The sequence below is a fragment of the Coturnix japonica genome, chromosome 5 (genome assembly GCF_054131305.1).
Source record: "Coturnix japonica strain WE chromosome 5, WE-NBRP24, whole genome shotgun sequence".
NCBI lineage: Eukaryota > Metazoa > Chordata > Aves > Galliformes > Phasianidae > Coturnix > Coturnix japonica.
The window spans coordinates 14332965-14358231 of record NC_140667.1 but is presented as its reverse complement, the minus strand read 5'-3'; the positions used below and the strand labels follow the sequence as shown (position 1 = coordinate 14358231).

At 35.5% G+C, this 25267-nt stretch overlaps 1 long non-coding RNA gene across 1 annotated transcript in view; it reads right to left on the bottom strand.

The window, feature by feature from the left end:
* The window catches only part of LOC107314577 (uncharacterized), a 111364-nt gene extending 86556 nt beyond the window's left edge, over positions 1 to 24808 (bottom strand). The window contains exon 1 of the long non-coding RNA XR_014947053.1: positions 24688 to 24808. This is a non-coding gene — a long non-coding RNA (uncharacterized LOC107314577). The remainder of the gene's footprint in view (positions 1 to 24687) is intronic.
* Between the last annotated feature and the right edge of the window lie 459 nt (positions 24809 to 25267).

Here is a 25267-nt window from a genome sequence, read left to right as displayed (position 1 = left end):
CTCACAGCTTAACAGTGTGTGATATATATGTGTTCAGGTACTACAAAACATACAATTGCTCCTATGCACAGCAAAGGATGATTTAACGTTTGAAAGAGAACACAATCCACATCATATTGATGTTGTAAACACAATATATTATTCCAAAATAATGTTTCATGACGGTTTCTAATACCTGACCCTTCAACTCTGTAATTGAAATCAACTTGATCACAAAAAGGAGGGAAAAAGGGGTAAGTTACAGTTGGTATATTGGACAGAAATTATTCAGAAATGAAAGAAATAGGGGAAACAATCTGGCAATGGACAAGTAATCAAGTAATTAGTAGCAAAAATCTGCTCCTGATGTTAGGAAGACCAACAAAAATAGAGACAGAAGAAGAGTTAAGGCAAGAAGAAGGCAACGGGAGAGGCTAGGAAGCAGGAAAACAACTGAAAAAAAAATTAATTCTTTTTTGCACTGGGGAGTAGATTAAAACTACAGACAAAATGAAGATGATTATCCCTGACCATCCTATCTACAGTGTGAGCAAAGACACTTCAATTTTGTGCCTCAGACCAAACGTAGACATGAAGTAGACAAAGGAACACATTGCTCAGTAAAGAAGCTGTGCATTAACATGATGCAGGAGCTGTACTGAGATGTGAAGCTGGGAAGAAACCTAGAGCTGAAGGCCTGGCAGTTCAGTAAGTCAAGGAGTTACAGATAAGAGAGAACACCGAATGCATTACACTGGGTTAGCAGAAGAGGTTGAGCAACAGAAAAACAATAATCACATGCTGGTAATGTGGTAGAAAAAAGACTTAGAAAAGAAGGAGACACTGAGTGTGCAGTACAGATGGGAGTAAGGGCAACTACTGAGACTATAGAGAAACAGTACAGAGCTAAACTAGGGGTGAAGAGAAACTTCTAGAAGCAGTGAAAAAACAGTAGATTCTCTCTCTTGACTGACCAATTACAAAAGTACAATCTGAATCATTAACACACACAAAAAAATCGAAACAAAACCAAAAAACCAGAAAGAGGACAAATAATCTTTGTTTAGAGAGTTAAGAGGTTGTTGTGTTAAGCATTCACTTTTACTAAACATCAGGGAAATAGCTGAACGTGACCAGAGGAACTAAATATTAAGTAGAATCATAGTACCAATCAAGAGAAATATCTCACAATTTGAAATGCAGACATTCCTTCAAAGCAGCACATACACTCATCAACATACATTTGTCTACATCACAACTTTGCATCTCTGTCTAAAAGCAGCAAACAGCAGCATAGTTCAAACATACACTATTCCGGCAGTCCGGAGTTCATGTTTCAACACATAGAATTCCAACTTTCAGAAAATAAATTTATGATGAATCTGAAAATACATGCATGAGATATGCATCTCTATTAAATCAGCTATGCTTGTATTAGACAGTTTTACCTTAAAATTTTAATTAAAATGCTGATTTAGATGGAATTTCAGAGAAAAGACAACCAACAAAGCACAAAAGCAACAGTTGGCAGGATTGAGAAATATCCAAACTAGAAGCTCTCCACCTGCTTAGACTTATGAAATCTTTGGGCTAAAGCAGCATAGGAGGGGAATATCTGCTTCTGATGCTCATCAAAACATTTTTGCTAGTAACCTATCATAGACAGGTGCACAGATTCCTGTGCAGCCTTTATGCTTTAATATATGTATCTGCATTTCAGATTGGCTTCTGCTTAAATTACAGGAACATTCAGACCCATGTAGCCATTCATGAGCTTGTCAGTTCATTTACAAAAAAGCAGGAGATTACTGTTCCTTCCTCTACAATCAAAAAGAAGTACAAAATCTTAAGTCATTACCCTATCAAAACAGGATATAAAACAATGGGAAAATTAGTATCTTAAATAAACAAACAAGACAAAACCACACAGAAATGTTTCTAGTATTGTCACAGGTCCAAAATAGATGGTGGTTGCTAATCTCTAAATTGCTCCACAAGGCACAATAAGCTGGGAGCTGAGGGCGATAACATGCGGCCTCACCAACATGGACACAGACCCCGCCGCTCAAATAAGAATTGCAAAGAGCTCCACTGTTGGTAATGTGGTCAGCAAAAACCCTGCCAGACCAGTCTGTAGCAATGAAGCAAGTGCCAGATGAAACCAGGAGTTTAAATGCAGTTCCTGAGGCACTGGATAGAGATGTAAGGGTCAAGGCCTCAAATGAATCTTCTCACAATTTTCCCACTATGTAACTATCTCACAGCAGCCTGGTAAAACATCATTATTTGTGTTGAAAGAATTCAGTTGTTAAAAGGTATTCTCAGGTACTGAAGCCTTTCACTCCGCCAGCAATCTACAGCAGGTTTGATTTTAAGCTGTATGTGCTGATTTGCTCTTGGCTTTTAAAGTAAAAGGAATAGTCTTCATAATGGGGCAAATGAAGAAAAAAAAAACCCAGAATTATGAGGTGAAGGAAGAAAAAAAACCCAAACTTAAACAAGTGACAAGAAAAAGAAAGAGCATCAAAAGCTTGAGGCCTTAGGATAATTATACTCTTGCTTACTTCATACTGAGTGAAATTACTATATCTACTCATGTCAAATATATTTTAAAAGACCAGCATTTTATACTGTTTTTTTAGTTGTTGTTTTATTTTTTTAAACTAATAATGCACAAATTAGATTCAAAGTCAGGAAGTTATTTACAAGAACTAATTACAACTGAAGTTTTGATGGTAGCTCATCTTCTTGAAAGTTCTCTATACCAGTAGCCTTTTTTGTGTTTCAAATATTTAGTTCCACTTTTAGAACTAGCTCTGACCTGTCCTACTACAAACTTCCTATGCCAGTTGAAATAAATGATTGTCAAAAGTAAAATGAGCTTTAAGAATCCAGGAGTGTGAAGAACAAATACTTTCATTACTAGTACATTATCTTACATTGCAGAAACATTCTAAAAGGTACCTGGTGTACCTTATTCTCAACACTCAGATTAGTGCATTTTTATGTACTGCAATATGACCTCGTGCTTCTCAGATATTAAGTAAGATATTCTGAGGTAATGAAAGGTTCCATCTCTTATCAGCCAGAAGAACCTTAATATTTCTGTTGATTCAATTTGCTGTATGTCAAAAATGTTGCTGATTATATCCATTATTTTAACTCCAAGGTGTTCAAAAGGATAAATATAACAGACAATATTATTCATAAATGTTTAAATATTACTATGTCATTATGTGCTGCATATTATGTATAAAAATATATTAATATGTCACATTTGATTCAAGACACCTGAAACTAGTTTACAGCCCAATTACAAGATAGGATATTTGAGCCTAAAAGACACAAAAACCCTGCAGTCTTCCTCTTTATCTAAACTTAGGTGGTGAATGCAATTATGGACAGTAGAGGCCCTGTGGTGTTTCCACACCCAGTCAATTAAAGGATTACTAATATTAAAAACCAACTCTTTCTTCAGGAATGTAGGTTTAAGAGCTTTGTCTGATATTGGTAAGGATCACCTTTGCTTGTAAAACAATGGTAGACTTAACAGTATGAAATACACAGCTAGGTATCTTTGAGAGGGACATAAACATGACAGGCTTCTTTAATAATACAAACCAGATCCTACAGCAGTTTCTATTTAGTGCAGAAATGTCATTCATATATATAACCACTGTCTATAGTACCATTTATAGATAAAACCCTTCTACAGTTCTCTTTTCCATAACTAAGAGTTTGTGTCCAGACTCAAAAAAAATATATATATATTAAAAAAAATGCCTCATTTCTTGTGTGTAAGTCAATTGATCATAAAGAAAAGGCTTGACTGGGCTATTAATAAATTAACTATACACAGCACAAAATACAGTTTTTTGTAGTAGCTTTTGTCTTATGTAGATCCAGAACTTGCACTAATTAACTGCTAGCAGAGCATTCACTGATTCTATATTATGGAGGCCTATAAGTGCTGTGATAGATAGAAGCTAGCGAGTTGATATAAAATAAATGTAGCGTACTCCAAATAGAACAATGTTGTGTGTTACACAGTGTGCAATGGGACCTGCATAGTTCTTATTAAGGAACGAAAAATGGAAAAAGTGAGTGAAGATATTATGGTTTTCATATAGAGTATTATAGATATAATAAAGAATATTATTATATTATATATATTAATATATTATTATTATATATTATTTATTATATATAAAGAATAGATATAAAAGTCATCATGGACTGAATAATTCATGAGGAACAAAAAACACACACATTACGTCCAGACTCTGACCTTAATGACATTAACTTAACAAGCAATGGCTCTTTTACATTCAGTTTGACTAACACAGCTCACAGATCAGCCAACCGCAAACCAAAATTGCTATGGAACATGGTGCAATTTCTATACTAAACTACCTTTGGATTAAGTGCTCTTTAGGGCTCTAAATGACTTAATTTACTTAAGCAGGATTGCAAAAGGTAGCAAGTATGGATGGCATTTGGCCTTTAACTGTGTACCGTTCATTATTTCCTCACAAAGGTCAGAACTGAGGCTTTACGTGCAAAAACAGCTTCAAGCAAAACATTTGGATGGGGGAAAGCTTCAGTGATTCTGCAAGCTTTATTTGAATGGATGACTCTCCTGAATTGCTTCTTGATTTCATTAACTTAAGCATAGTCTCTGCAGTTGTTGTCCTAGCATTTTACCCCTATGGTGTCTAGAAGATAAATAAACTATACCAAAATAAAGTGATAGGTACACTTGTACCAGTGAAGATCAGCTTCAGCTCTAATTCTTGCAATATACCTGTCTCTGAGTAAAACATAACAGCTGGAAGGCTCAAAAGAAGTTGTGGTCTGGACATGTTTGTATTTTGAAAAAGAAAAAAGAGCAGATGGGTACAATAAATTAATTAAGCAGATTACATTAATATATGTGTATTTTACTTGATGACTAACCCAATATTTGTTCATAAGTCCTGCCATTTATAACTGGCACTTTGACTATCTTAGGAAACATGCTCAACTATACCTGAAAAGCTTCAATAAATAAAGAAGCCTGTTATAAAATCTGGGTCATGTTCAGAGCTATTCTTGAAATACAGCCTCTACAGAAGTATTAAAAGTAATATACATTGGCTTAAAATTATAAAAAATAGAATCAGGTGATCAGAAGGGTATGAGAACATAAGGAGATTATACATATATATCAGTGTTTATTATTATGTTTAAGTTTCTTATGGAATATAGTTTATTTTCATGTAACCCATGACAGGGTTCTCCTATTTTTTGTGTTTGTTTTTTTAAGGTTTCTTTATCTTAAAAAATAGTTACAGTAAGATCTTAGCTTACTGCATAGGAAGGTCTCATCCACAGAAATGAATAATATTCACGAGAGCTAAACAGTTAAAGATTTTAATAAGGATTACTGAAGAGAGGGGGATATAATGCAAGTAAGAAGTGGGATTTAAAATTCTTCAGTCAAGCTCATCGTCCTAATACCTTTAATTTTCCTGATCACCTCAAGATAGATAAGATCTAAATAATGTTTCACAAGAGTTACTGGTCCTGATAATGCTGACTACAGCTGCTCATGAAAGATACAATATTAAAGAGTACTGTATAGACTGTTTCACATTATTTTGCAATTAAAAAATATTTAAATAGCATTTTGACTTTGAAGTACACTTGCTGGGTATTACACACCCATGTATTCCTTAATTTAATTTTACATAGCAAAAAATACATGATTCATCTGATAGGCACTTTAAGAGCAAGTCTCTTCTACCTATACAAATAGCATAATTTTGTTAAGATCTTCCACCTATAGATCAAGCTCGCATCTATTCCTATCAATCTGTACAGGCAAGGTTCAGTGGATCATAAGATGACTGTAATACTACACTATTTTGCTCATTAAATTATGTTCAGCTCTAAGGAAATGTGTCAGTTTTTTCTCAGCAGTATCATTTTTTGTACCCAGAGCAATATTTTAGTAACTCTACATAGGCTTTGTGAAGCACTTTAACTACCCCTCAAGCTTTGCCTCCTAGTTAATTCTATGTGAATTTAATCAATCAACTTTTTAAATTAAGCAATATCTTAATTAAAACTAAAAAAGTTACCAGTTAAAAAATAAACAAGTAAAAATTCTTTATCTCCTCTTAGTACAAAACAAACCAAGACATTAACAATTTTCTGTGCCAAACAGTTTTCTGTTAAGTTAAAAAGAAAAGCTTCCTCTGCTCCATCACATGGAGCTCATCATTCCACACCCACCTTTATCATCAGTGGAACAAAATGCCACATAGCACATATGGCCATTGCTGGATTTCAGAAATTGGGCAAGATGTCTCAAGGCAAGATGCTACCCAGAACATCACATCAAGCATTTTTAGGAGCACAATGGAATGCAGCGTTACTCTCTCAAGAAAGAAAGAACATTAATCTAACCTTGTCCTTAACTGATCAAGAAGCACTCGTTAGCTTTTATTCATTTTGTTCCTATTCCTGGAAAACACTGCCTGATATCATAACCTAAAAAGATTTATAACTTCCCTCTCTTCTGCAGAGTAATACAGTATCCTCTTTACCTGAAACGATTAGCTTACAAATACTTCTGTAGCAAATTCCCTCACAGATGGCCTTCCTTTATCTTTCCAATGCCTTAATTGGATTCTTATTTTGTGGTGAACAAGCTTAATACATGACCTTCTTGCATTCTTTCATTATCTACGAACACAAATTTCAATTCTGAATGTACTTTAGGAACATTTCTTGGGATACAGGAAGATTTAAGACTATTCACAGATTGTTTTTTAATGACTACACACATGGAGATGTTAACATCATTATTTTTATTACCATGTATAAAATTAGAAAGTAAAGAAAATGATACTACTCAAAACCTTTGTCCAAAACTTATCAGTACATTTAAATTTCAGGTCACTTTCCTACAGGTATTTTCACAACTAAGAATTATCCAGGATTGTTGACATGTAGTATTGTTTATACATTTGCAAATTTAATACAAAAAAATGCTGATTCAAAACTATTTCTTCCTCTCTGTTAGGCTAAACAGAACTCAAGCAGTTGATTTGAGATTGAAATTTGAATATGACGGGGTCTTCAAAACCATATTGGAAGTGAAAGCAAAGATTTACTGCATCTTGTCAGTAGGCACTTCAGTTGTGCTACCATCGATCAGAATAAGTATTTTGAAGTTCTCATTTCCCTATTAAGGTAATCTACTTGCAGTAATTTTATAAATGTCTATTTTGCAGTAGTAGTGCATGTATTTCTGAAAAAAGCATTGTTTACTGTAAGAATATAACGTCCCTCACAGTCATTAAAAGCATTCAGCCAGTTTCCTTCTCTCAGCTGTTAACACAGACAGTAGGAAAGAAGCCTCTCACAGCAATATAAGGATATAAACAACTTCCTTCCAAAAGCTTTCCTTATTAGCACTTCCATAGCTGTATAACGTGCTAAAGACTAATAGGATTAACTTGGTATCAACTGTAACATGAACTAATGAACATGTAATGAAGTAGTTCAAAGCCACTGTGATACATTAAGTAGATAACTAGATAAGTTTCTCTTCCACTTGTTCATCTCCCAAATATTTTGCCTCTTACAAAACAAGAAGATTTCACAGGCAGACAAGAAACTGAGAGGAGGGACCTAGAAAACTAAGAAATTGGTAAATTATGGAAAAATAACAGGCTGATTATACTTTCTTGGGAACACCATTAATCAACTACCCTTATCACTATCACCTGTAGATCTTTGTAAATAGCAAACTAACTTCTATTTTTGGAAAAGATTTACATTGGAAGCCATAAAAGGGCTTCCTTTTTTCCCCCCCTTTTGGCTCAGAAATGCATTATTTTAAGTATTCTATCACATAATGGAAATTAACACTCTGAGAGAGGCACTCCATACCTGTACAAAATGCCTGGGCAAAATTAAGGACATTATGAAGAGACCATTAAGGACCAAAGCTAAAGGAAAGAAACTGCCTACCCCAGTCATTAGGAAAAGCAGAGCAGGAATTAATGTGGCAGTTCATAGTTAGCTCTATGCCTTGTGTCTGAAATGCAGATCTTCTCTTGGCACAAAGAACCTGAGCCAAGACAACCTTTTCCTCGCAGAAACAAAAAAACAAAACAAAAACAAATCATAACAAGGAGCACTTGTAGGCACGTTAGCCCCTGTCCCTTATGCCAGTAGACAGAACTTAACCAGGAGGGAGGGAGACAAACTCTGTGTTAAATGCCATATGGGGTTTAGCTGCCAAGTTCCCTGTCAGCACGGTGCTCAGGAGCTGATTGTGCATGGTAAACTCTTTAGCTAACTTCTTATTAGAAAAAATATAGGCAGGGGTTTCAGGTGTCTATTGCTTTTAAGATGTTGCTAAGCAGCAGTTCTGAAGATCTCAGAGGAGTGTAATGGTTACCTAAATTGCACTTAAGTGCTTATGCTACATTGGCATGCTTAAGGAAGAGGATGGTAGGATTATCTTAAAAATAGGTTTTTTTGTTTTTTTTAATTGACACAGAACCAAGCAGATTAAAAAATACTACAGAAGAATGCTAAATGTTGATGAATGTCTCATGCACTGCAACACTGGGTTACAAAATTCTCCTAGTAAGCTTTTGTAACTAACATTGTCATGAAGATGTACTTAAGGCATATGACTGCAGAGTATTTAATAAGAGACATGCTGATTCTAATATTGGTTGAATTAGTACCAGATCTTCATTTGTTAGTAGCCAAGAATTCCCACATGCTTTGTAATGCATTATGATAGGTTAATACTCTTATTATATAGTCAAATGTGGTTTGACTATACAAACATATTTTTGCATTACAAGTTAGAGATGCAATTAGAAAGGAATGAAAGGACAATGAGATAATGCTGAAGATTTGTAGTTAATACTGTGCATTAAATAGCATAGGGGGAAATTAAAAACACATGTTGGAAGAACTTAAAAGGGCAGTGAAAACTGGCATTACAGGTGCCATAGAGTAAGAAGTTCAAACATGCAAGGGATGGCAAGGCATAGTCTAAAAAGTTAAAACAAATAAGCACACAGAACAAGAAAGCATACAATGGAACATCAAAATAACAAGGAAAATATTTAAAAATACTTAAATTTTGCAAGCCAGTCTTTGTTGTTACTAGAACGAAGATGACTGGATTTGTCAAGACATGAATGATAAGGGCCTGGGTGAGAATTCTGCCCATGCAAATGATGAAGAAAGGCTGAATCAAACTGAGATTGCGTAGGAGCAGTCATGTTTACTGTATTAGCAATTGCAAAACAAACAAAAAAGGAAAAGGCAATGAAGTGAAGCCTACTGTGGAATAACATGCATGATCATGTACACACTGCCCCGATAGCAAGGCATTTAAGGTAAGAACATTTTAGTATGGGTTCTCATTTTGCTGGTACTTTCAGCTTCCTATTGAGAGCCATAAGCAAAATCAGACAGAACACACATGAAGGTCTAGAAGGAGGCCGTGCAGCTGATTCTGCACCATACATGCTCAATTATTTCCTAAGGAGGCTTTGTTATGTCAGAGGACTGGTAAAACGTGACCTTTATACTTCCCATTTTTTTCCCCCTTGAACTCCTTCCCATGTTGCCAACAAAAATACATTCATCATTATGTTGATGAAGACTTCCAGTGATGCAAACTTCTGAAACTCTGACATAGCCAATACTTTAAAGCCTGCTGATAATCATCTGATTTTGCTACTTCGTTCAGGAAAGAATATATCAATACTTTTTTCCACTTAATAACCATTTAGTAAAAACTTTCTGTGACTTTGTAACTCAAGGAATTCCTACTGCTGAAGGATTTAAGTGCTGCAGACCTCAGGGATGATCTTCTATTCCAGGCCACACAGGATGCCTGACACAATACGTTTGAAATCTTTTCTACCAATTTTAAAATAAAAGATATTATATATATATATATATATATATATATATATATATATATATTTCCTTTCAGCAAGTAGTTTCACCTTCTATTCAAGAAGAAAAAAAGAAACTTTCATATAAGCATTAAAACCTTAATTGAGAAAAAAGACCTCCATATAAATTATTAAAAAAAAAAATCTATTTAATATGCTTTTCTGACCAGAAATCAAAATGCAATTCAAAAATATCTCAATCCTTGAACGTCCCTTGGAGTGACTCAGTATTATCCTGTCACCTAAACTGCTTCACAAGAATATGTCACAGCTGGAAGGAGTTAAAACCTTATAATTAGAAACTCACTGCAAAGGCTGTCAGGTCATGGAGGGCTACGCTATTCCAAAAGGAGAGATCTCCAACAATTTTCATAAAACAAACCATCACAGTTCAGGGACTCCCTAAAATCTGTCTGAAAATCAATGTGAACTGCTGTCAGCTTTTAACTACATTCCCCTCAATTAAGAGATGTGAAAGCACGTCTGTGATCTCTTTGTATCTGTACAGAATACTGCACCAAACTCAAGTTTTGCAATAACTTGCACATACAACACCATTTTTGAAAGCATGTAAAGATCACATTGAGGCACATGATAACGAGATGGTCTTCGAGATCACTGAAAGATAGGTGGGAGAAGTACAGCAACTCTGGAGCATGATGCTAAAGATAAATTCAAGGCTGTGAAGTTTTTAAAAAGATGACAAACCCCAAACTCTTATTCACCAGCTGCAGCACCACCTGGACAGCAGAAAGCAAGCTGCAGCACATCAAGTCAAGGATTTCCAAAGTTACTCAATCCAGTGGTACAGCAAGCAATCATGAGAAAATAAAAGTAGAAGGAATGCATGCAAAACTCCACTGACTGGCTCTTTACCTTCATTATGTTTAAATGTTTTATACATAAAATTAGCAGCTTTATGTTCTCTACACAAAAAAAAATCCAATAATTAAAAGAAAAAGGTAAGATTTAGACTAGTCAAGGTTATTTTATGCCAATTCATCTAGTTTTAAAAAGACTACCCAAATGATAGTAATACCTCAAAACAAAAAACAAAGCCAAAATTTCCAACTACCAAATGCTACGACAACAGGTCATAGGAATTTAAGTTGAAGCATAAAGCAGAGCAACTGGCAGAATATCTGTAAAATACATTGGTGTTCTGTGTTAGATGACTAAGCTGTTTGTTTCATTATGAAATACAATAGAATTAACGTTGTATTGAGCACACAAAATCCCCTGTGCTTTCATTGGATGGCTGGGAGAGACAGACTCCTAAGGATGATGATGTTTTCCAGTAGCTGCCTCTTACTGACAGAAACAAGTCTGCAAATTGAGAAGTGGGCCTGATACAATTCAGATACATGGTATGAGAACAGGCATTTAATTTAATCCACAGACAATTGCTAGTAAAGCTGCTTTGTGTATTAGGTTTAATTCCTGGGCTGTGAAGTCATGAAATGGTGCTCAGCAGAGCAGAAAGGTGAACAGCATCCTGTTAGGTGAAAGCAAAGAGGCCATTTTATATACGGCTCTATAAGCTGGCTTAAGCGGGTGCCTGTATCTCAAAAAACAAAAAAAGTCTGCTTCACAATCACATTCCTACCCAACTGACTGAACTCAGAAGCCATACAGTAACCTGCCAAACAACAGTTAAGCATCTGACTTGTGGCTTGAAGCAATTTTTTTTAAAATCAGACTTTGCGTACATAGACAGCTGCTTGCCAGAGAATTTCTAAGCACATCTAATAGACTCACACTATTAAAACCAGCAGATATTTCTACCTGCTATGGGACAGGTTCCAAAACAGTTCAGTGCCAGTAGCCTCTAAATCAAGATTACAATAAGCTGAAGAGAACACATTGCTTGAAAGAATGTGAAAGCCATTGGACATTTGCCATTCCTCAGATGCTCACAAGCATGTTATTTCTTAAAACCAAAAATAGGAAAGAGAATTGTTAACTATATAAATGTATGTATCATATCATTTACCATGCTTACACTAAGCCTTAGTGTGCTATAACTGAGCCATTCCTGGCACCTGGAAAGCCCTGCTTGTCTGCCCCTAGCTTATAGAAATGGAAAATGGGTCCTTTGATTGTGACAAGGATGCTTAGAACTAAAGCATAAGTCAGTGAAAATACAATAAAATACACTGCAAAAATGTCAAGATGTTAGTAATTGAAGTTCTGGGCAGTGCGTAAGCAGGACAGAGAGGAGTTTTGCCACAGCTGATGCTGCAGCAGACCCTGCACCATTCCCAGGAATAAAATGACAGTTAGGTGCTGCTCTTGTTTATGTAATTAGTAGACTGATGAGATGCTCTCCCTGGAAGTCACCTTCAAAATGACTAGTAATTGTGAAATATGACCATGGTAGAAACTCCAAAACAGTGGCAGAGCATGCATTTCCCATTAGAATAGTGTACTTAATAATCACACTACCACAAAACTGAAGACACTGTGTAGGGTGTCCTGCTTGCAAAATAGGACACCATACCGTGATGCCAATTATATGACCACTGAATATTAGCGAATCATAAGCATATTAGTATTTAATCAAATACATTCAAATGAAGAAGGGCAATATGGGGGGGAAGAGAATTACTGGAAATAGCAAACCCAAGAAGGCAATCAAGATATGAATAGATTACAGGGATAAAGTATAAGCACTATGATGGTGGCAAGAACTACCTGATTTCATTGAGATTCTTATTTTCTTCCTGGGAAATAATTATCTGGAAAAATAATATCTTGAATGATTTAAAATACATATTTTTCAGTAAATATAACTCATAGGAAATGTGCAAATTAATACTGAAAATCTAACTTGTGTGTGTATCTGACAGTTATCGCAATTCTTCAGAGTAATGATGCCACAGAATGAAATGTATCACATTAGACTTACTGCATTTGATGCCATTGAAATGACTGCATCTCATTATAAAGTCAGATATAAAAGCCATTAGAAAACTTTCACTTGTACAACTGCAAAGAATAAGCTACTATTTAAAATCTTGAGATTAAAAAAAACAGACATTAATCGTACATACAAACATAGATCCTTCAGCATGACAAAACTGCACATAAAACACCTACATTCAAAAAAGTATGAAAAGCAACCAAGGATTCCCCTCCAATCATCAAATTTTAAAAGACTTTGCCATTCTGAAAGGGTTGAATATAGTTTGTGCTACTGTGACTGTCACAGGCTACAGTCTTTCAATATTATGTAAAAGTGCTACAATGGAAATACTCAAATTATCATCTCATTTTTAATATAAACATACTCAAAAGCAAAAGTCGGGTTATTAATTTTCAATCCATATTTGAATGAGTAAAAAGGTAGATGTAAAATCATCTTCAGCACTTTGTAATTCCGCATCAATACAACTTAAAATCCATACTAATAAAAATGCTTTTATTTGGCTTTTAAAAAAAGAACATTATTCTACCCAGACAAAAATGTAGCTATTAAAATTAATGAGATTATTTGCCTTTATCAAAAAATTGAATTAAGATATATCCTACCTGAAGGTTAAGCGGGTTATATATGATAATGTAGATACTCTTTCATTAAGACAAAGAAGCTGGACAAATTTAGGTACTGTCATTTTCTTCCAATAAAAGCAGTGTGTGGGTACACACAAATTTATGTGTGTAAATGAAACAGTGGAAGTTTGCATCAGAAAGAAACAAGAAATGATTTACTGTAACTTAAAGAGAAGACCAAAAGGAAATGAAGAAAGAAAAAGCAATTTAACACTAGAAACACTAATATGTATTACTAGCAACAGATTTCAGTATTGATACACACATTTGAAAACAAAAGTAACTGGCGAATATTTGGGCAGACAGAGGCTAAAGTAAGACATACTGCTAAAAAACAGCATAAATATTACATGCAGAAACAACCAAATTAAACCAACAAGCAAATTCAAACAACAACCAAAAAACCATACCTCTCTGTTGCTTACAAAAGAGCAGAAAGTTCACAGTTCTTAAAAGTTGAAATCCATGTTTCATTTTGTAGAGGAACTGTTAGGTTGGCTGGTGATGGAGTACCTGGTGAAGGGGCGTGGCTGGCCCAAAGGAACACAGGCACATTGTGTGCACCTGTGACCACACAAATGTCCACATGAGCAGAAGGGGTGGACCCAGAGTGGAGACCAGCGGGGCTCATGTAACAGCCAGCCATGGGCAGGAGGACTTGTCTTGGACCTAGGCTGCTTTCATGTGAGGTAACATTTTCCATTTAAACATGAATTTAACTCACACAAGGTTTACTTTTTCATCAGCTGTTTGTTTCATTGCCTAGCTTCAAGTTAAAGCAAGAGTAGAAGAAGGAGTATCCAAATAGAACTAAATTTCACCTAGTTTTCCACGAGTTTTTAGAATGAATCTTATAGAACTGGTCCATTTCAGATTGACATCTCATCCTATCCATAAGCTATAGTACAGAAGGAACTGATGGTTTGCCAGATGTGGACTAATACTAAAGAATAGCCCAGGACAGAGTTAGCCTTCTGGGCTGCAGGTGCACACTGCTAGCTCACATCCAGCTTGATAAGAAAAGACTTTCCTCTGTCATAAAAAATACCATGAAAATTGTTTGAGTGCCTATTGATGCTACTGATGTCAGACTGAGGAAGGAAGTACTGCTTCTGTTGAACCAGGCTAGGAATCACAACCATGTAGTCTGAGACAATGAGCACGTGCCACTGACTTTTTGGGATTAAGAAACAAAATCAGAAAAAAAATTATGGAAAAGGTACTTGGATCATTCTGGGGCCGCATGAAGGCCAATGAGAGCAGAAAGAATCTCTGCGTGGTTCTCTGCAAAATCCAAAGCTCCTAAGAAGCCAACCAATTCCTCCAGTTTACTGATGTTTTGCTCAACTCTATTCACCTTCTTGTCATTCTGACAATATCAACCATATCTATCATGAGAAAAGATTGAGTAATAACTTTATAATTGCTTAAGGAGCTTATAGCACCTTATACATAAGAAGTTTAAGATTCTGAGTACAGAGAAATCTGAGTAAAAATAATTACTCTCTAATTATTCAATACTGAACTTCAGATTGGAAACCACAGTTGATTATTACATATCTATGTACTGTTTCACTGCATAAATGACCTACCAAATAAACCATGATTACAATGGAAGACAAAAATGCAAGCCTCCATAAATGCCTGTTAAGATATGTTTTACTTTCTTTCCTACAACTACACATCACACAACCAGGAACACTAGTCTCAAGTAAATCCAGTGAATGTGACTTAAATATTTTAAGTGCATTAGTTTTAGAATATTTTTACTTCAAAAAACACAAAGTGCATTATAGACCTAAATTTGTGATTGTTAAAAATAATTAACTTGGTTTAAAGCATTTTATTTTAAACCTGAGAAGGTAGTAAGGTGACTACCAAACTGAATGCTTCAGAAACTTAAGAGAAACAGATAATAGAAGTTACACACACACACACAAAAAAAAACCAAAACCAAAAAAACAAAAAACCAACAAAACAACCAACAAACAACTAAACACAAATAACTCTTAGCAGTGAAAATAACAACTTCCTTTAAACGCTTGAGTTCCTCTGGCACAGCTACTAAAAACCAGAAAGCATTCTCTTCACACATTTTCATTAACGGCACTGCAGCTGTGAAAGACCTATGCAGAAAATAGCCTCTGAGTTTTTGAGTAATTGATTTTAGGTGAACATTAAACGGCAATTACCAACAAATCTCTTGCATATATCATTTTTCCACTAATTTTCACTCAAGCACAGGGTATAGAAGGCTGTAAATGAAATACACTGATGCAGTTCTGCCCCCTCCTGTTCTGTACGTGCCAATGACTTTTGAAATAGACTGAATAACTCAAGAGCACTGCAACCAACTAGCATAAACTAATTTGATGGAAGTTACAAGACACAGATCAGCCTTGCAATAATTTCTCTGGATTCTGACCTACCAATCCTTAAGTATTTATTAAAAGAAAAGACAAACATAGAGAAACATAATCATAGAATCACCAAGACCTATATGGTCACCCAGTCCAACCATTCACCTATTACCAATAGCTCCCACTAAACCATATCCCTCAATACAACATCCAACTGTTCCTTGAACACCACCAGGGTCAGTGACTCTATCACCTCCCCGGGCAGCCCATTCCAGTGCCTGACCATCCATTCCAAGAAATAATACTTCTTCATGTCCAGCTTGAATCTCCCCTGCCGTAGCTTGAAACCATTCCCTCTAGTCCTATCACTAATGGCACGAGAGAAGAGACTGACCACCAGCTCACTGTAACCTCCCTTCAGTAAGTTATAGAGAGCAATAAGGTCTCCCCCTGAGCCTCCTCTTCTCCAGGCTGAACATTCCCAACTCCTTCAACCTCTCTTCATCATGTATTTATGCACCAAAAGTAAACTATAATTCTATTTTTGCTATTTACTTTGTTACAGAATTATATTCAATAATATTTTTAATATATATAATTCACCACTTATTCTAACCTAGATTTCTGTCCATAATGACAATAAGTTCTTAAGAGAAAAAGCTTTAAGAAGCAGCCTGTACAGTTGGAATAACATAAAAATAGTAACATACAGTTGGAATAGTACCAGAATAGTTGAAAAAAGACAGCCAGAGAATAACTAAAAGAAAAACTCACCAACTCTGAGGCCTTTGGTTAAGAAGGAAACAGGTTGAGACTTGCCACTAAAACTCCACAAAGGAGCAACTTCCAGACAGAGATGCTACCTTAGTGGTGGTCAGCCCTTAAATGAATTCTAGGAGAGATAGAGTCAAGCTCCACCCCTTCCAAGAGCACATCTGAATTACCTTCATCTGTGCTCCTGTAGCTGACCTGACACAAATCTCGTTTCATGGCTCATACCAGAGCTGTTGTTCCAGATATGTAAGAAATCATCACTGTCAACATAAAGGTTGTGCATATCTTACCTAACTAATATTTAAATATAGACTGTTTTTGACCAGTTATTACACTGGAGTTTAATTATTCCATTCTTCAGTAACTCTTGATACGTGTATTTGTATGGGAAACTGTTAATTACAGCCTGAACCTCTGATTAAACCATCTGAGGCAAGTGTCTGGTCAGCTGTGGGAGCACAGGTGAGAGTAATTTAGCTGTGCTCCTGGAAGGGGTGGAGCTTGAGTCCATCTCCTCTAGACCTCATTTAAGGGCTGACCACCACTAAGGCAGCATCTCTTGGAGATTGCTCCCCAGTGGAGAGTGCTTCAGTGGTTTCTATCAGAATGGAGGTTTTCATATGGGTGAGTTTTTCCTGTAAATGATCTGTTGGCTATTTATTATTAATGTCTTTTCATTATTGCTACCATACAGTGTTTAATTGCATTATTGAGTATAGCCATGCAGTTATGATGTTTTACGTGTTATGTTTGAATTTTAGAGGTGTGCCTATGCATTCTGCTGTGATACTATGGATGCTGAAATAACCTCTTATTTTATGGCTTGATATGATGACCAGAGAAGTTTATGCCTGTATAGGTTTGGTGATTCTGCAGTTTTAATATCTTTATTTAAAAATATATATATATCTTCCAAAAAGGGAAATGAATGTCTTCTTCTCTTCAGGAAGATTCTGTTGCTTTTGCTGAATGTTTTGCTGAACTGATTCTAAATGTGGCAATAAGGTCTCACTCTTTTAACTTGATAGAACTTCGTTCCACTATTTAAAAGGGCCACCTAATGCAATTCCCATTAATACTACTATCACTGTACAAAACCTTCTTAGTATGTAAGTGTTGGTTTTTTTTTTTCTATTAGGCATTTCTCTGGTTTCGTTTTATCATTTGTACTTGTTGTAAACCCAGGAGGTGGCTAGTCACCATAGTCATTTGTTCACTCCCCCCTTCCCAGTGGGATGGGGGAAAGAAGCAGGAAAATAAATATAATTCATGGGTTGAGATTGAACTAGTTACTAAGACAGAGGTAAGGAGAAGGATAATAGTTATTACTATATATATGTGTGTGTGTATACATGAATTATATAGCAAAAGATGTACAAGTGATTACCTACCATCCTCCAAGAGATGCCCAACCAGCCCCTTGAGCAGTGGAAGAGAGAAAAAGATGAACTCCCACCCTTTTCAAAACTCTTTCATCTTGATATTATGGTATGGAGTTTTTCTTTGGCTGGTTTAAGTTTGCTGTCCTAATTCTGTTCCCTCCTAGCTCCTTTGAATGCCTCTCAGAAAACCACTTCCCAGGTGCCTTCTCCTATTACGGTATACACATTATATCTTATCTACTCATAGATGACGTAACTTCACTTTATTGTGAAGAATCCAGCTTTTGAACAGAGATGTGAAAGTTTAAAAAGCGCTCCCTGTCAGTATTTTCTAAAAAAGTAATACAGCATTTTGATATCTGGAATTCTTAGCCTGATTCTGTGTTATTCTCTGACAAGCAATCATGATTCTTTACTACCAGTTCTCATATATTTGAAAATGAATAATATTACACACAATAATAATAATGCTTGCATGTGACTACTTCATTATAGGACAGTTCTGAACCTGAATTGTTTAATTTAAATCCACTGCCTTCTAAATCAACCTCAGATTTAAGTCAATATTAAAATGGAAAGAAATGTGACCTTTCAGGTTCTGAAACTGATACCCACCAGTACAACAAATGAGACATAGATCAAGTGATTGGAAAAGATTTTGGCACTCTCTGAGTTACTGAAATTTAATTTTGAACATTTATATTGTAGCTCTGAAAACAATATTTTGTTTGTATGTAGTTTAGTTTGTTATTTTTGTGCTTCTTGCATCAAAAAAAGGTATCTCTAAGGGTTAACAAAACCCTTGTGACTGAGTACTAGTAACCATGGAAATATGAGGAGCTAGTCAAAGACCAACATCAAGCTAACGCAGGTATTGACAGACAGAAAATACACCTATGATGAATTTGCTACATATGAAAGCTTGCTGGATCTGTATCAACTGCATTAACAATGTAGAAAGCCTTTGGAATGCTTAAAAGCATGTAACATTTACTATGGATTCTCACTGTAAGTAAAAGGAAATGCCTTTAAAGGTAGTTCTTAAAGCACTCGGTGCAATTGAACTAGTCTAAAAGCAGAACATAATAAGGTTAAAATGGTTACTATGTGAATAGGAATAGTAAGAATGCAAATGAAAAGACTAAATGAAGCCCAGCTGAAGTTTTCTTAGACTAACTTTGTATTTATGGAGCTCACATAGCCAATGGCCAATGACATCTGAGTAACTTGTGTTAGCATTAAGAAGGTTCTCTCATCTGCTGAAAGCCCCAACTTCAACAGTATTCAAGAGAAACAGTCATTCAGTGTATGATTTATTGGTCAGGCTATCTACTTTGCAAAAATAAAGTGTTTATTATAAAATGAATGTTTAACTATTTTCTCAGAGACAGGCCAAAACCAAAAAACCATTATTTAAACAGCCACAATCGCAGTCCTTAAACATATGCATTCCCCCCCAAAAAATTAAAACATAAACAACCAAAAAAAAAACCAAACCACCATATATTTTTTGCTATAATTAGGAAATCCTGACCATCTGCAGTAGATATGTATTTTCTTTTTTCCAAAAAGACATCTGGATAAATTACATCTACTGGAAAAATGCAATTACACATATATAGTAAAATATATACCTATAATAAATGTACACATGGCTTATGTTACAGAGGTATGCTGTGACTCCAAAAAGCCAAGATGTGTAAATATGATCAGTCCTAACCTTACCCAATGTGGCCAAACAGACACTATCTCACTCTAAGTCTGAGAAACATTAGACAAATTAATCCAGACCTCCTTCCTTGCTTTTCTTTTTAACTTACAGCTATCAGAAACAGAAATCTCTTTCACTTCTGCTCTTGGCTCCAGGGAGATCAAACACATCCAAGCCAGGAATACTTCTCTTAAACCACAGTCATTTACATGCCCAGATAATCAAAATAGTAATACCACACTTCTTCAAATATGCTCAACAAAGAACTGTAGGCTTTAAAACTATGTAGTGAGGGCTTATGGCTCCATAAGACTTAACATCCTTAGAGAAAATCTATTTCACCCTTTCCTTTCTGTAGGCCTTTAGGAATTTTTTGTAAGATACGTCATCTTTACTTACCCAGGGCCAAGGAAAGAATGACAGATTTGATTTTGCAAACTTTTATGACAAACTCTTTTTTTCCTTTCTTCTTTGCCCTTTTGTTTTTCTGTTTTCTACAGAAAAAAACATGTAGACCTTTAGGTCATAAATGTATTGCAAATTTCTGTCAGTGTGACTTTAATGATCAGAGTCGTAAATAGCTGAAGCATCATTTTAATATTGGTAGTTACACTTGGGGAAAAAAAATAGCATTTTAGATAAGATACTGGGGATCCCTGGCACATTGTACTATGACTGGGACAAATTGTTTGCCAGAAATCAAGAGGTAACCTGGGCCTGTGTTTGCTGAGTTAATGAAGAGAGCTTTCACTGTTTCCAGTGAAATATCTATTTCTGATATCTATGGCCTGCTGTTCCACTGTGCTACCACCTGTTTTACCCAGTTACCATCATTTTAAATGCAAGATCAAGTTAATGAAACGAAAAATGAAGATACTCTCTGGACAATGTTTTCTTGTAATTTCTTGTTCAGTTTTAAGAGCAGATATGTTCAGTTATGGGTACATTTAAACTACAGTAGTTATTCTTAATTTCATTATTATGTCCATTGAAATCTCCTAAGCCTATGCTTAATCTGCAACATATTAATACTAAGCAAAGATAAATAAATGAAGAAATCCCATTCTAGCATTCTTGAAGTGAGTTATAGAGATTAAATTCTATACATTATGGTCTTTCAGTAAAACAGTGCTTTCTAAATACTTAATTTTTGAAATTCAACTGGATTCCTATCCTACTTAAAGGCTTGACAAATGAAATGGCTTTTTGTCTATTTTGCTGATACAGGATGTGGCATCAAAGATCCCACTCCCAATCAGAGTAATTACTGCATTATACTAATCACTGCAATGCTAGTAATATATGAAAAATATTGCAGAAAAATACAGTTTATTACACAATCTGAATTTATTCCATGGGTTATGTGAGATATAATTTATAGAAGAATGCATTTCCTAATGTTCTAAGTGAATACTGGCTGCAGTTCATATTTCCATTTTACATGATGAATGATTTTTTGAGTAATACTTGGGAAGTCACCAATTCAAAATTTAAGAGAAATACCAAGGCTGGCTGAAATGTTGGAACAGCAGCCAAAAAATAAAGTCTTCATATCAGCTAATTAATGCAATTATGGCTATGATTATCTTAACTGATTATTTGTGACACTTTAGCCACTTCTCTGAACTTCAAGCTAGTATCTAAAATAAGTAGGTGTGTTACAACAGATCTCTGGCAAAAAAAAAAAAAGCATGAGAATAATTTGCATCTTGTATTTCAGTGGAGAATCTTGAATGATTTAGGCTATTTTAATATATGCTTTCATTTAAAGCCACAAGTAAAGTAATATTATCTCCATGTAATTAAAACTAAACAGAAAGTCAGAGATGCAGATCCATGACTGTTTAAATAAATAATTTACTTAGAAAATAAAGGATGTCTTCCAAAGTAACTTCATGAATCTGTGGTGAATCTCTTATACTCTTCTTCTCTGTCCTAGGCATGAGATTATTCTCCTAACTTCTAGCATGGGTAATGAATATTTGTTCCATAAATAGGTACGCGCTACTAAAACACAAAAGGAGCCTAACTGCATTGACAAGTTAAGAACACTGTCAATAATGTAGATCCTTTGTGGACCGCATTTTGTTATTCACTAATAGCTTGATCTGCACGGCTACAGATGATGTCTTCAGCTTGAAAAATAGCTTTGTATTCAGTTCACAAAGCAACATGTAAAAACCTGAAAAAAACACACCATGAAAGAACATTTCCTTTTTTCATTCAAAGGTCTGATCCAAAAATCACATAGGAGAGTCTTTCAAATAACATAATGAGCTGCAGCTCAGATCTGTAAAAAGCACACATTCAATTCATGCCTTCAGCAAAATGTATGCTGTAATGAGTACATATATACACCTTCACTAATCTTTTCACGCTTGACCTTTTTGTGCCATACAGTATATACTTTATTTTCTTTTTCATAAAGATTTTGAAGTTGTGTAACCCACCACTGATACTAAACAACAAATAAAATGTTAGGGAACAGTTGTTAAAATGTGGAGTAAAAAGAGCATGTAGAAACTGTACTTAGTTATTCAAATGTTGTATAGAAATTATACTATGGATGGCATAACTCCTATTTATGACAGACTAAGCGTATTTCTAAACACAATTAGAAGAATTATATAGGAAACACAGAATGCTGCATTATATCATTAACATATTTATGTTGTGTCATGATTAATTATTATGGGAGAAAACCTAAGGAAATTCAAAACAATAGCCTACCCCAAGCCACTACTTCCAACTTCAAGTTTGAATTTATTAAAAGTTCGAGTCATAAATAACAGTAGAAAAGCAAATACCTAAGAGAACTTCTTTTAGAACAGAATTTCTCTTCATAGAAGGAAGAGCATTCTAGCTACCTTACCAAATTTGACACTCAGGCTTAGCTTGGTTCAGTACTCTGACCCAGGTAGCTTGCAGCAGAAGCATGTGAAGAATCTCTGAATAGGATTTTATTTTGTCAGGTGTTATAAGTTGGCCTGTCATTAAGTTCTTAGTGTTGCCTGCAATGTCATGCGCTGCTTCTAAACCTTTGGTTCAAGCACTGGAAAGATGAGGGAGGACAGGGAAAAACATTGCGAACTGTCTGGGCACATAGCTTCACTTTGTGTTTGGTGCAGGGATCCAGTGCCTGCCATATCCAGCAGTGCCCATATTTTGTCCTTTTTCCTCACCAATCTTTTTCCAAAGATTCTTTTGGAAAAGTTACCTTTATTCTCTGCCATAAATACACTGCCCTTTTTTAGAGATGACTGGGATTTAACATCCCTAAAAACTTACTTCCCTCTATGTGAATGAACAGATGAAGTTATAGAACTTTACAGCAATTTGCAGTTTATTTGTATAATTACTTGATTCTGGAATTAGATTGCAGCTTGGAAACCACTTGGTATTTATTAAGTGTAAATATTTCTAAGTAGCTCTACCACATATATATAGCTTGTCTGTGTATATAACTGATTAATATATACAGTATTCTCTGTTATTTGCAGTAGTCACTGGAATTTATCCCCAACATATGTTACTGTGGATTCATTTTTGTTGCCTTTTTCAGGCACTGAAATGCCATATCTATTTAATGGGATTTGCTGTGTGTGTGTGTATGTATATATGTATGTAAGTACACACACACATATTTTGATCACAGCATAGCAAAACATAACAATGGGCTAACATCAATGCTGCTGATACAGCGGCCTTTATTTTAAAATGAAACAGCCAGAAAACGTATATGAGAAAGAACAGCTGAGTGACTGAGCACAAGGATGAGAACAGATTTTAAAGCTAAGTACAGTTAAGTATCCCTTAGATTGTAAAGATGCCAACTAACATCCCATTATAATGTGCCAGCTGCTGTCCAAATAGATCACAAAATGAAAGCTCCTATGCTGAACAGAGCTTAAAATAGAGCAGCTGATGAGTAAGATAGTAGGTCTTCTATAATCTTCATATTTCATGCATTAACACAGGCATGTCCAACTCATGGCCATGGCCCACCCCAGCACCATGTGCACTGCAGTCACCCCCAGCCCTGCCATGTTGGCCCCTGAGTTGGAGGTGGATGTTGGTGGGATGGCAGTAGGGGCAGAACCTTCCCACCAATATTACAATACACATTGTTGCCATGTGAAAGATGGCAGCAGGGGGGCAGTCTGACAGCGTGGTGTCTAACATGGAAGTGCATATAAAGCAAAGGTGTGGAATTGAATTCTTCCAAGCAATGGCCCCCATCAACATTCATGGACACTTACTGAATGTTTGTAGAGACCAGCCAGTGGATGTGAGCATGGTGAGGCAGTGGTTGTTGCATTTCAGCAGTGACAACAGTGGCTATGGGTCACCTTCACTGGTACAGGCTTTTACAAGCACAGCATGGAGGCTTTTATCCATCCCAGGCAGAAATGCATAGCTAGTAATAGTGACTGTGTTGCATAGCTGAGAATTTGCTCTTACATGCCATTCTGCTCTTTGCATGTGTTGTCATTTCCATGTGAACAAGTAGAAGACATTACTTCTGGAGCAGTCTACGTATGTGCAGCCCAATACAATTCCATTTCACTCAGCGCAGGCCATGCAAGCCAACAGATAAAACAACCAAACATGAAAAATCTGCACTATCAAATATTCCCAGAGTTGCTTTTCTTTAAGAAAAATCTGCAGAAGAACAAACATCAAATTGTTTGACTATTTAGTCTTTAGAATATATAGATATTTTTTGATTTCTACCGTCAAAAACTCCATTGTCATCATTGAAATCCTAAAGGAATGAAACTGAAATTCAATTAAGTAAGTAAAATAGAACCAAGCCTTGAGTTTTTAAATATTTCATAGCTTCTTGTCAGAATATGTGTTGCAAACATCATGTTTTCCAGGTACTTGGAAAACAGCTAAAATGTTTTGTGACACAAAAGAATAACCAGAGGTACTGAGTGCCTTACCAGACTCCTTAGAAAGCTGTCAGCAAGGTGCTTCGGTTGTAAATGCGGCTTTGCATCTGACTTAATATATGGGTGTAATGCTGGCCAACTCATTCAATCTCCAGGTCTGATCTTCCTATCTATGAAAGAGACAATCAAAGCTGTATATGTACTGCCTTGTTGTGGCTATTCTGTGAAATTTAGCTTACAGTTTGATAGATTCTGTTATTCTTAAATGAAGCTTAAAAAATATTATAGCATCCTCTCCCCAAATAAAGCCAGTAAAATGCCGCGCTTGGGCTCAAAGTATTCAATAAGTCACAAAGAAATGAAGCCAGCAATTTCAAGAGTGTCTTTTGTTTAACTCAGTTTAAACAAAACAGCTCCTAAAAGATCTTTTTTGGTGGGGAGGCAAGAATCTTACAGCAGCTACCTCTAGGCTTATACATTTATAAAAGGGAGAAAGTAATAGACCGTTGAATCAAAATTGCTGCAAGAATGGTTAGAGATCTATTATTTATCAACAGCGATGATAAATAAAACTTTATTAAACATTTTGATAAAATTTCAGGGCAAAAAATAGGCAGGAAGGAAAGTCCCG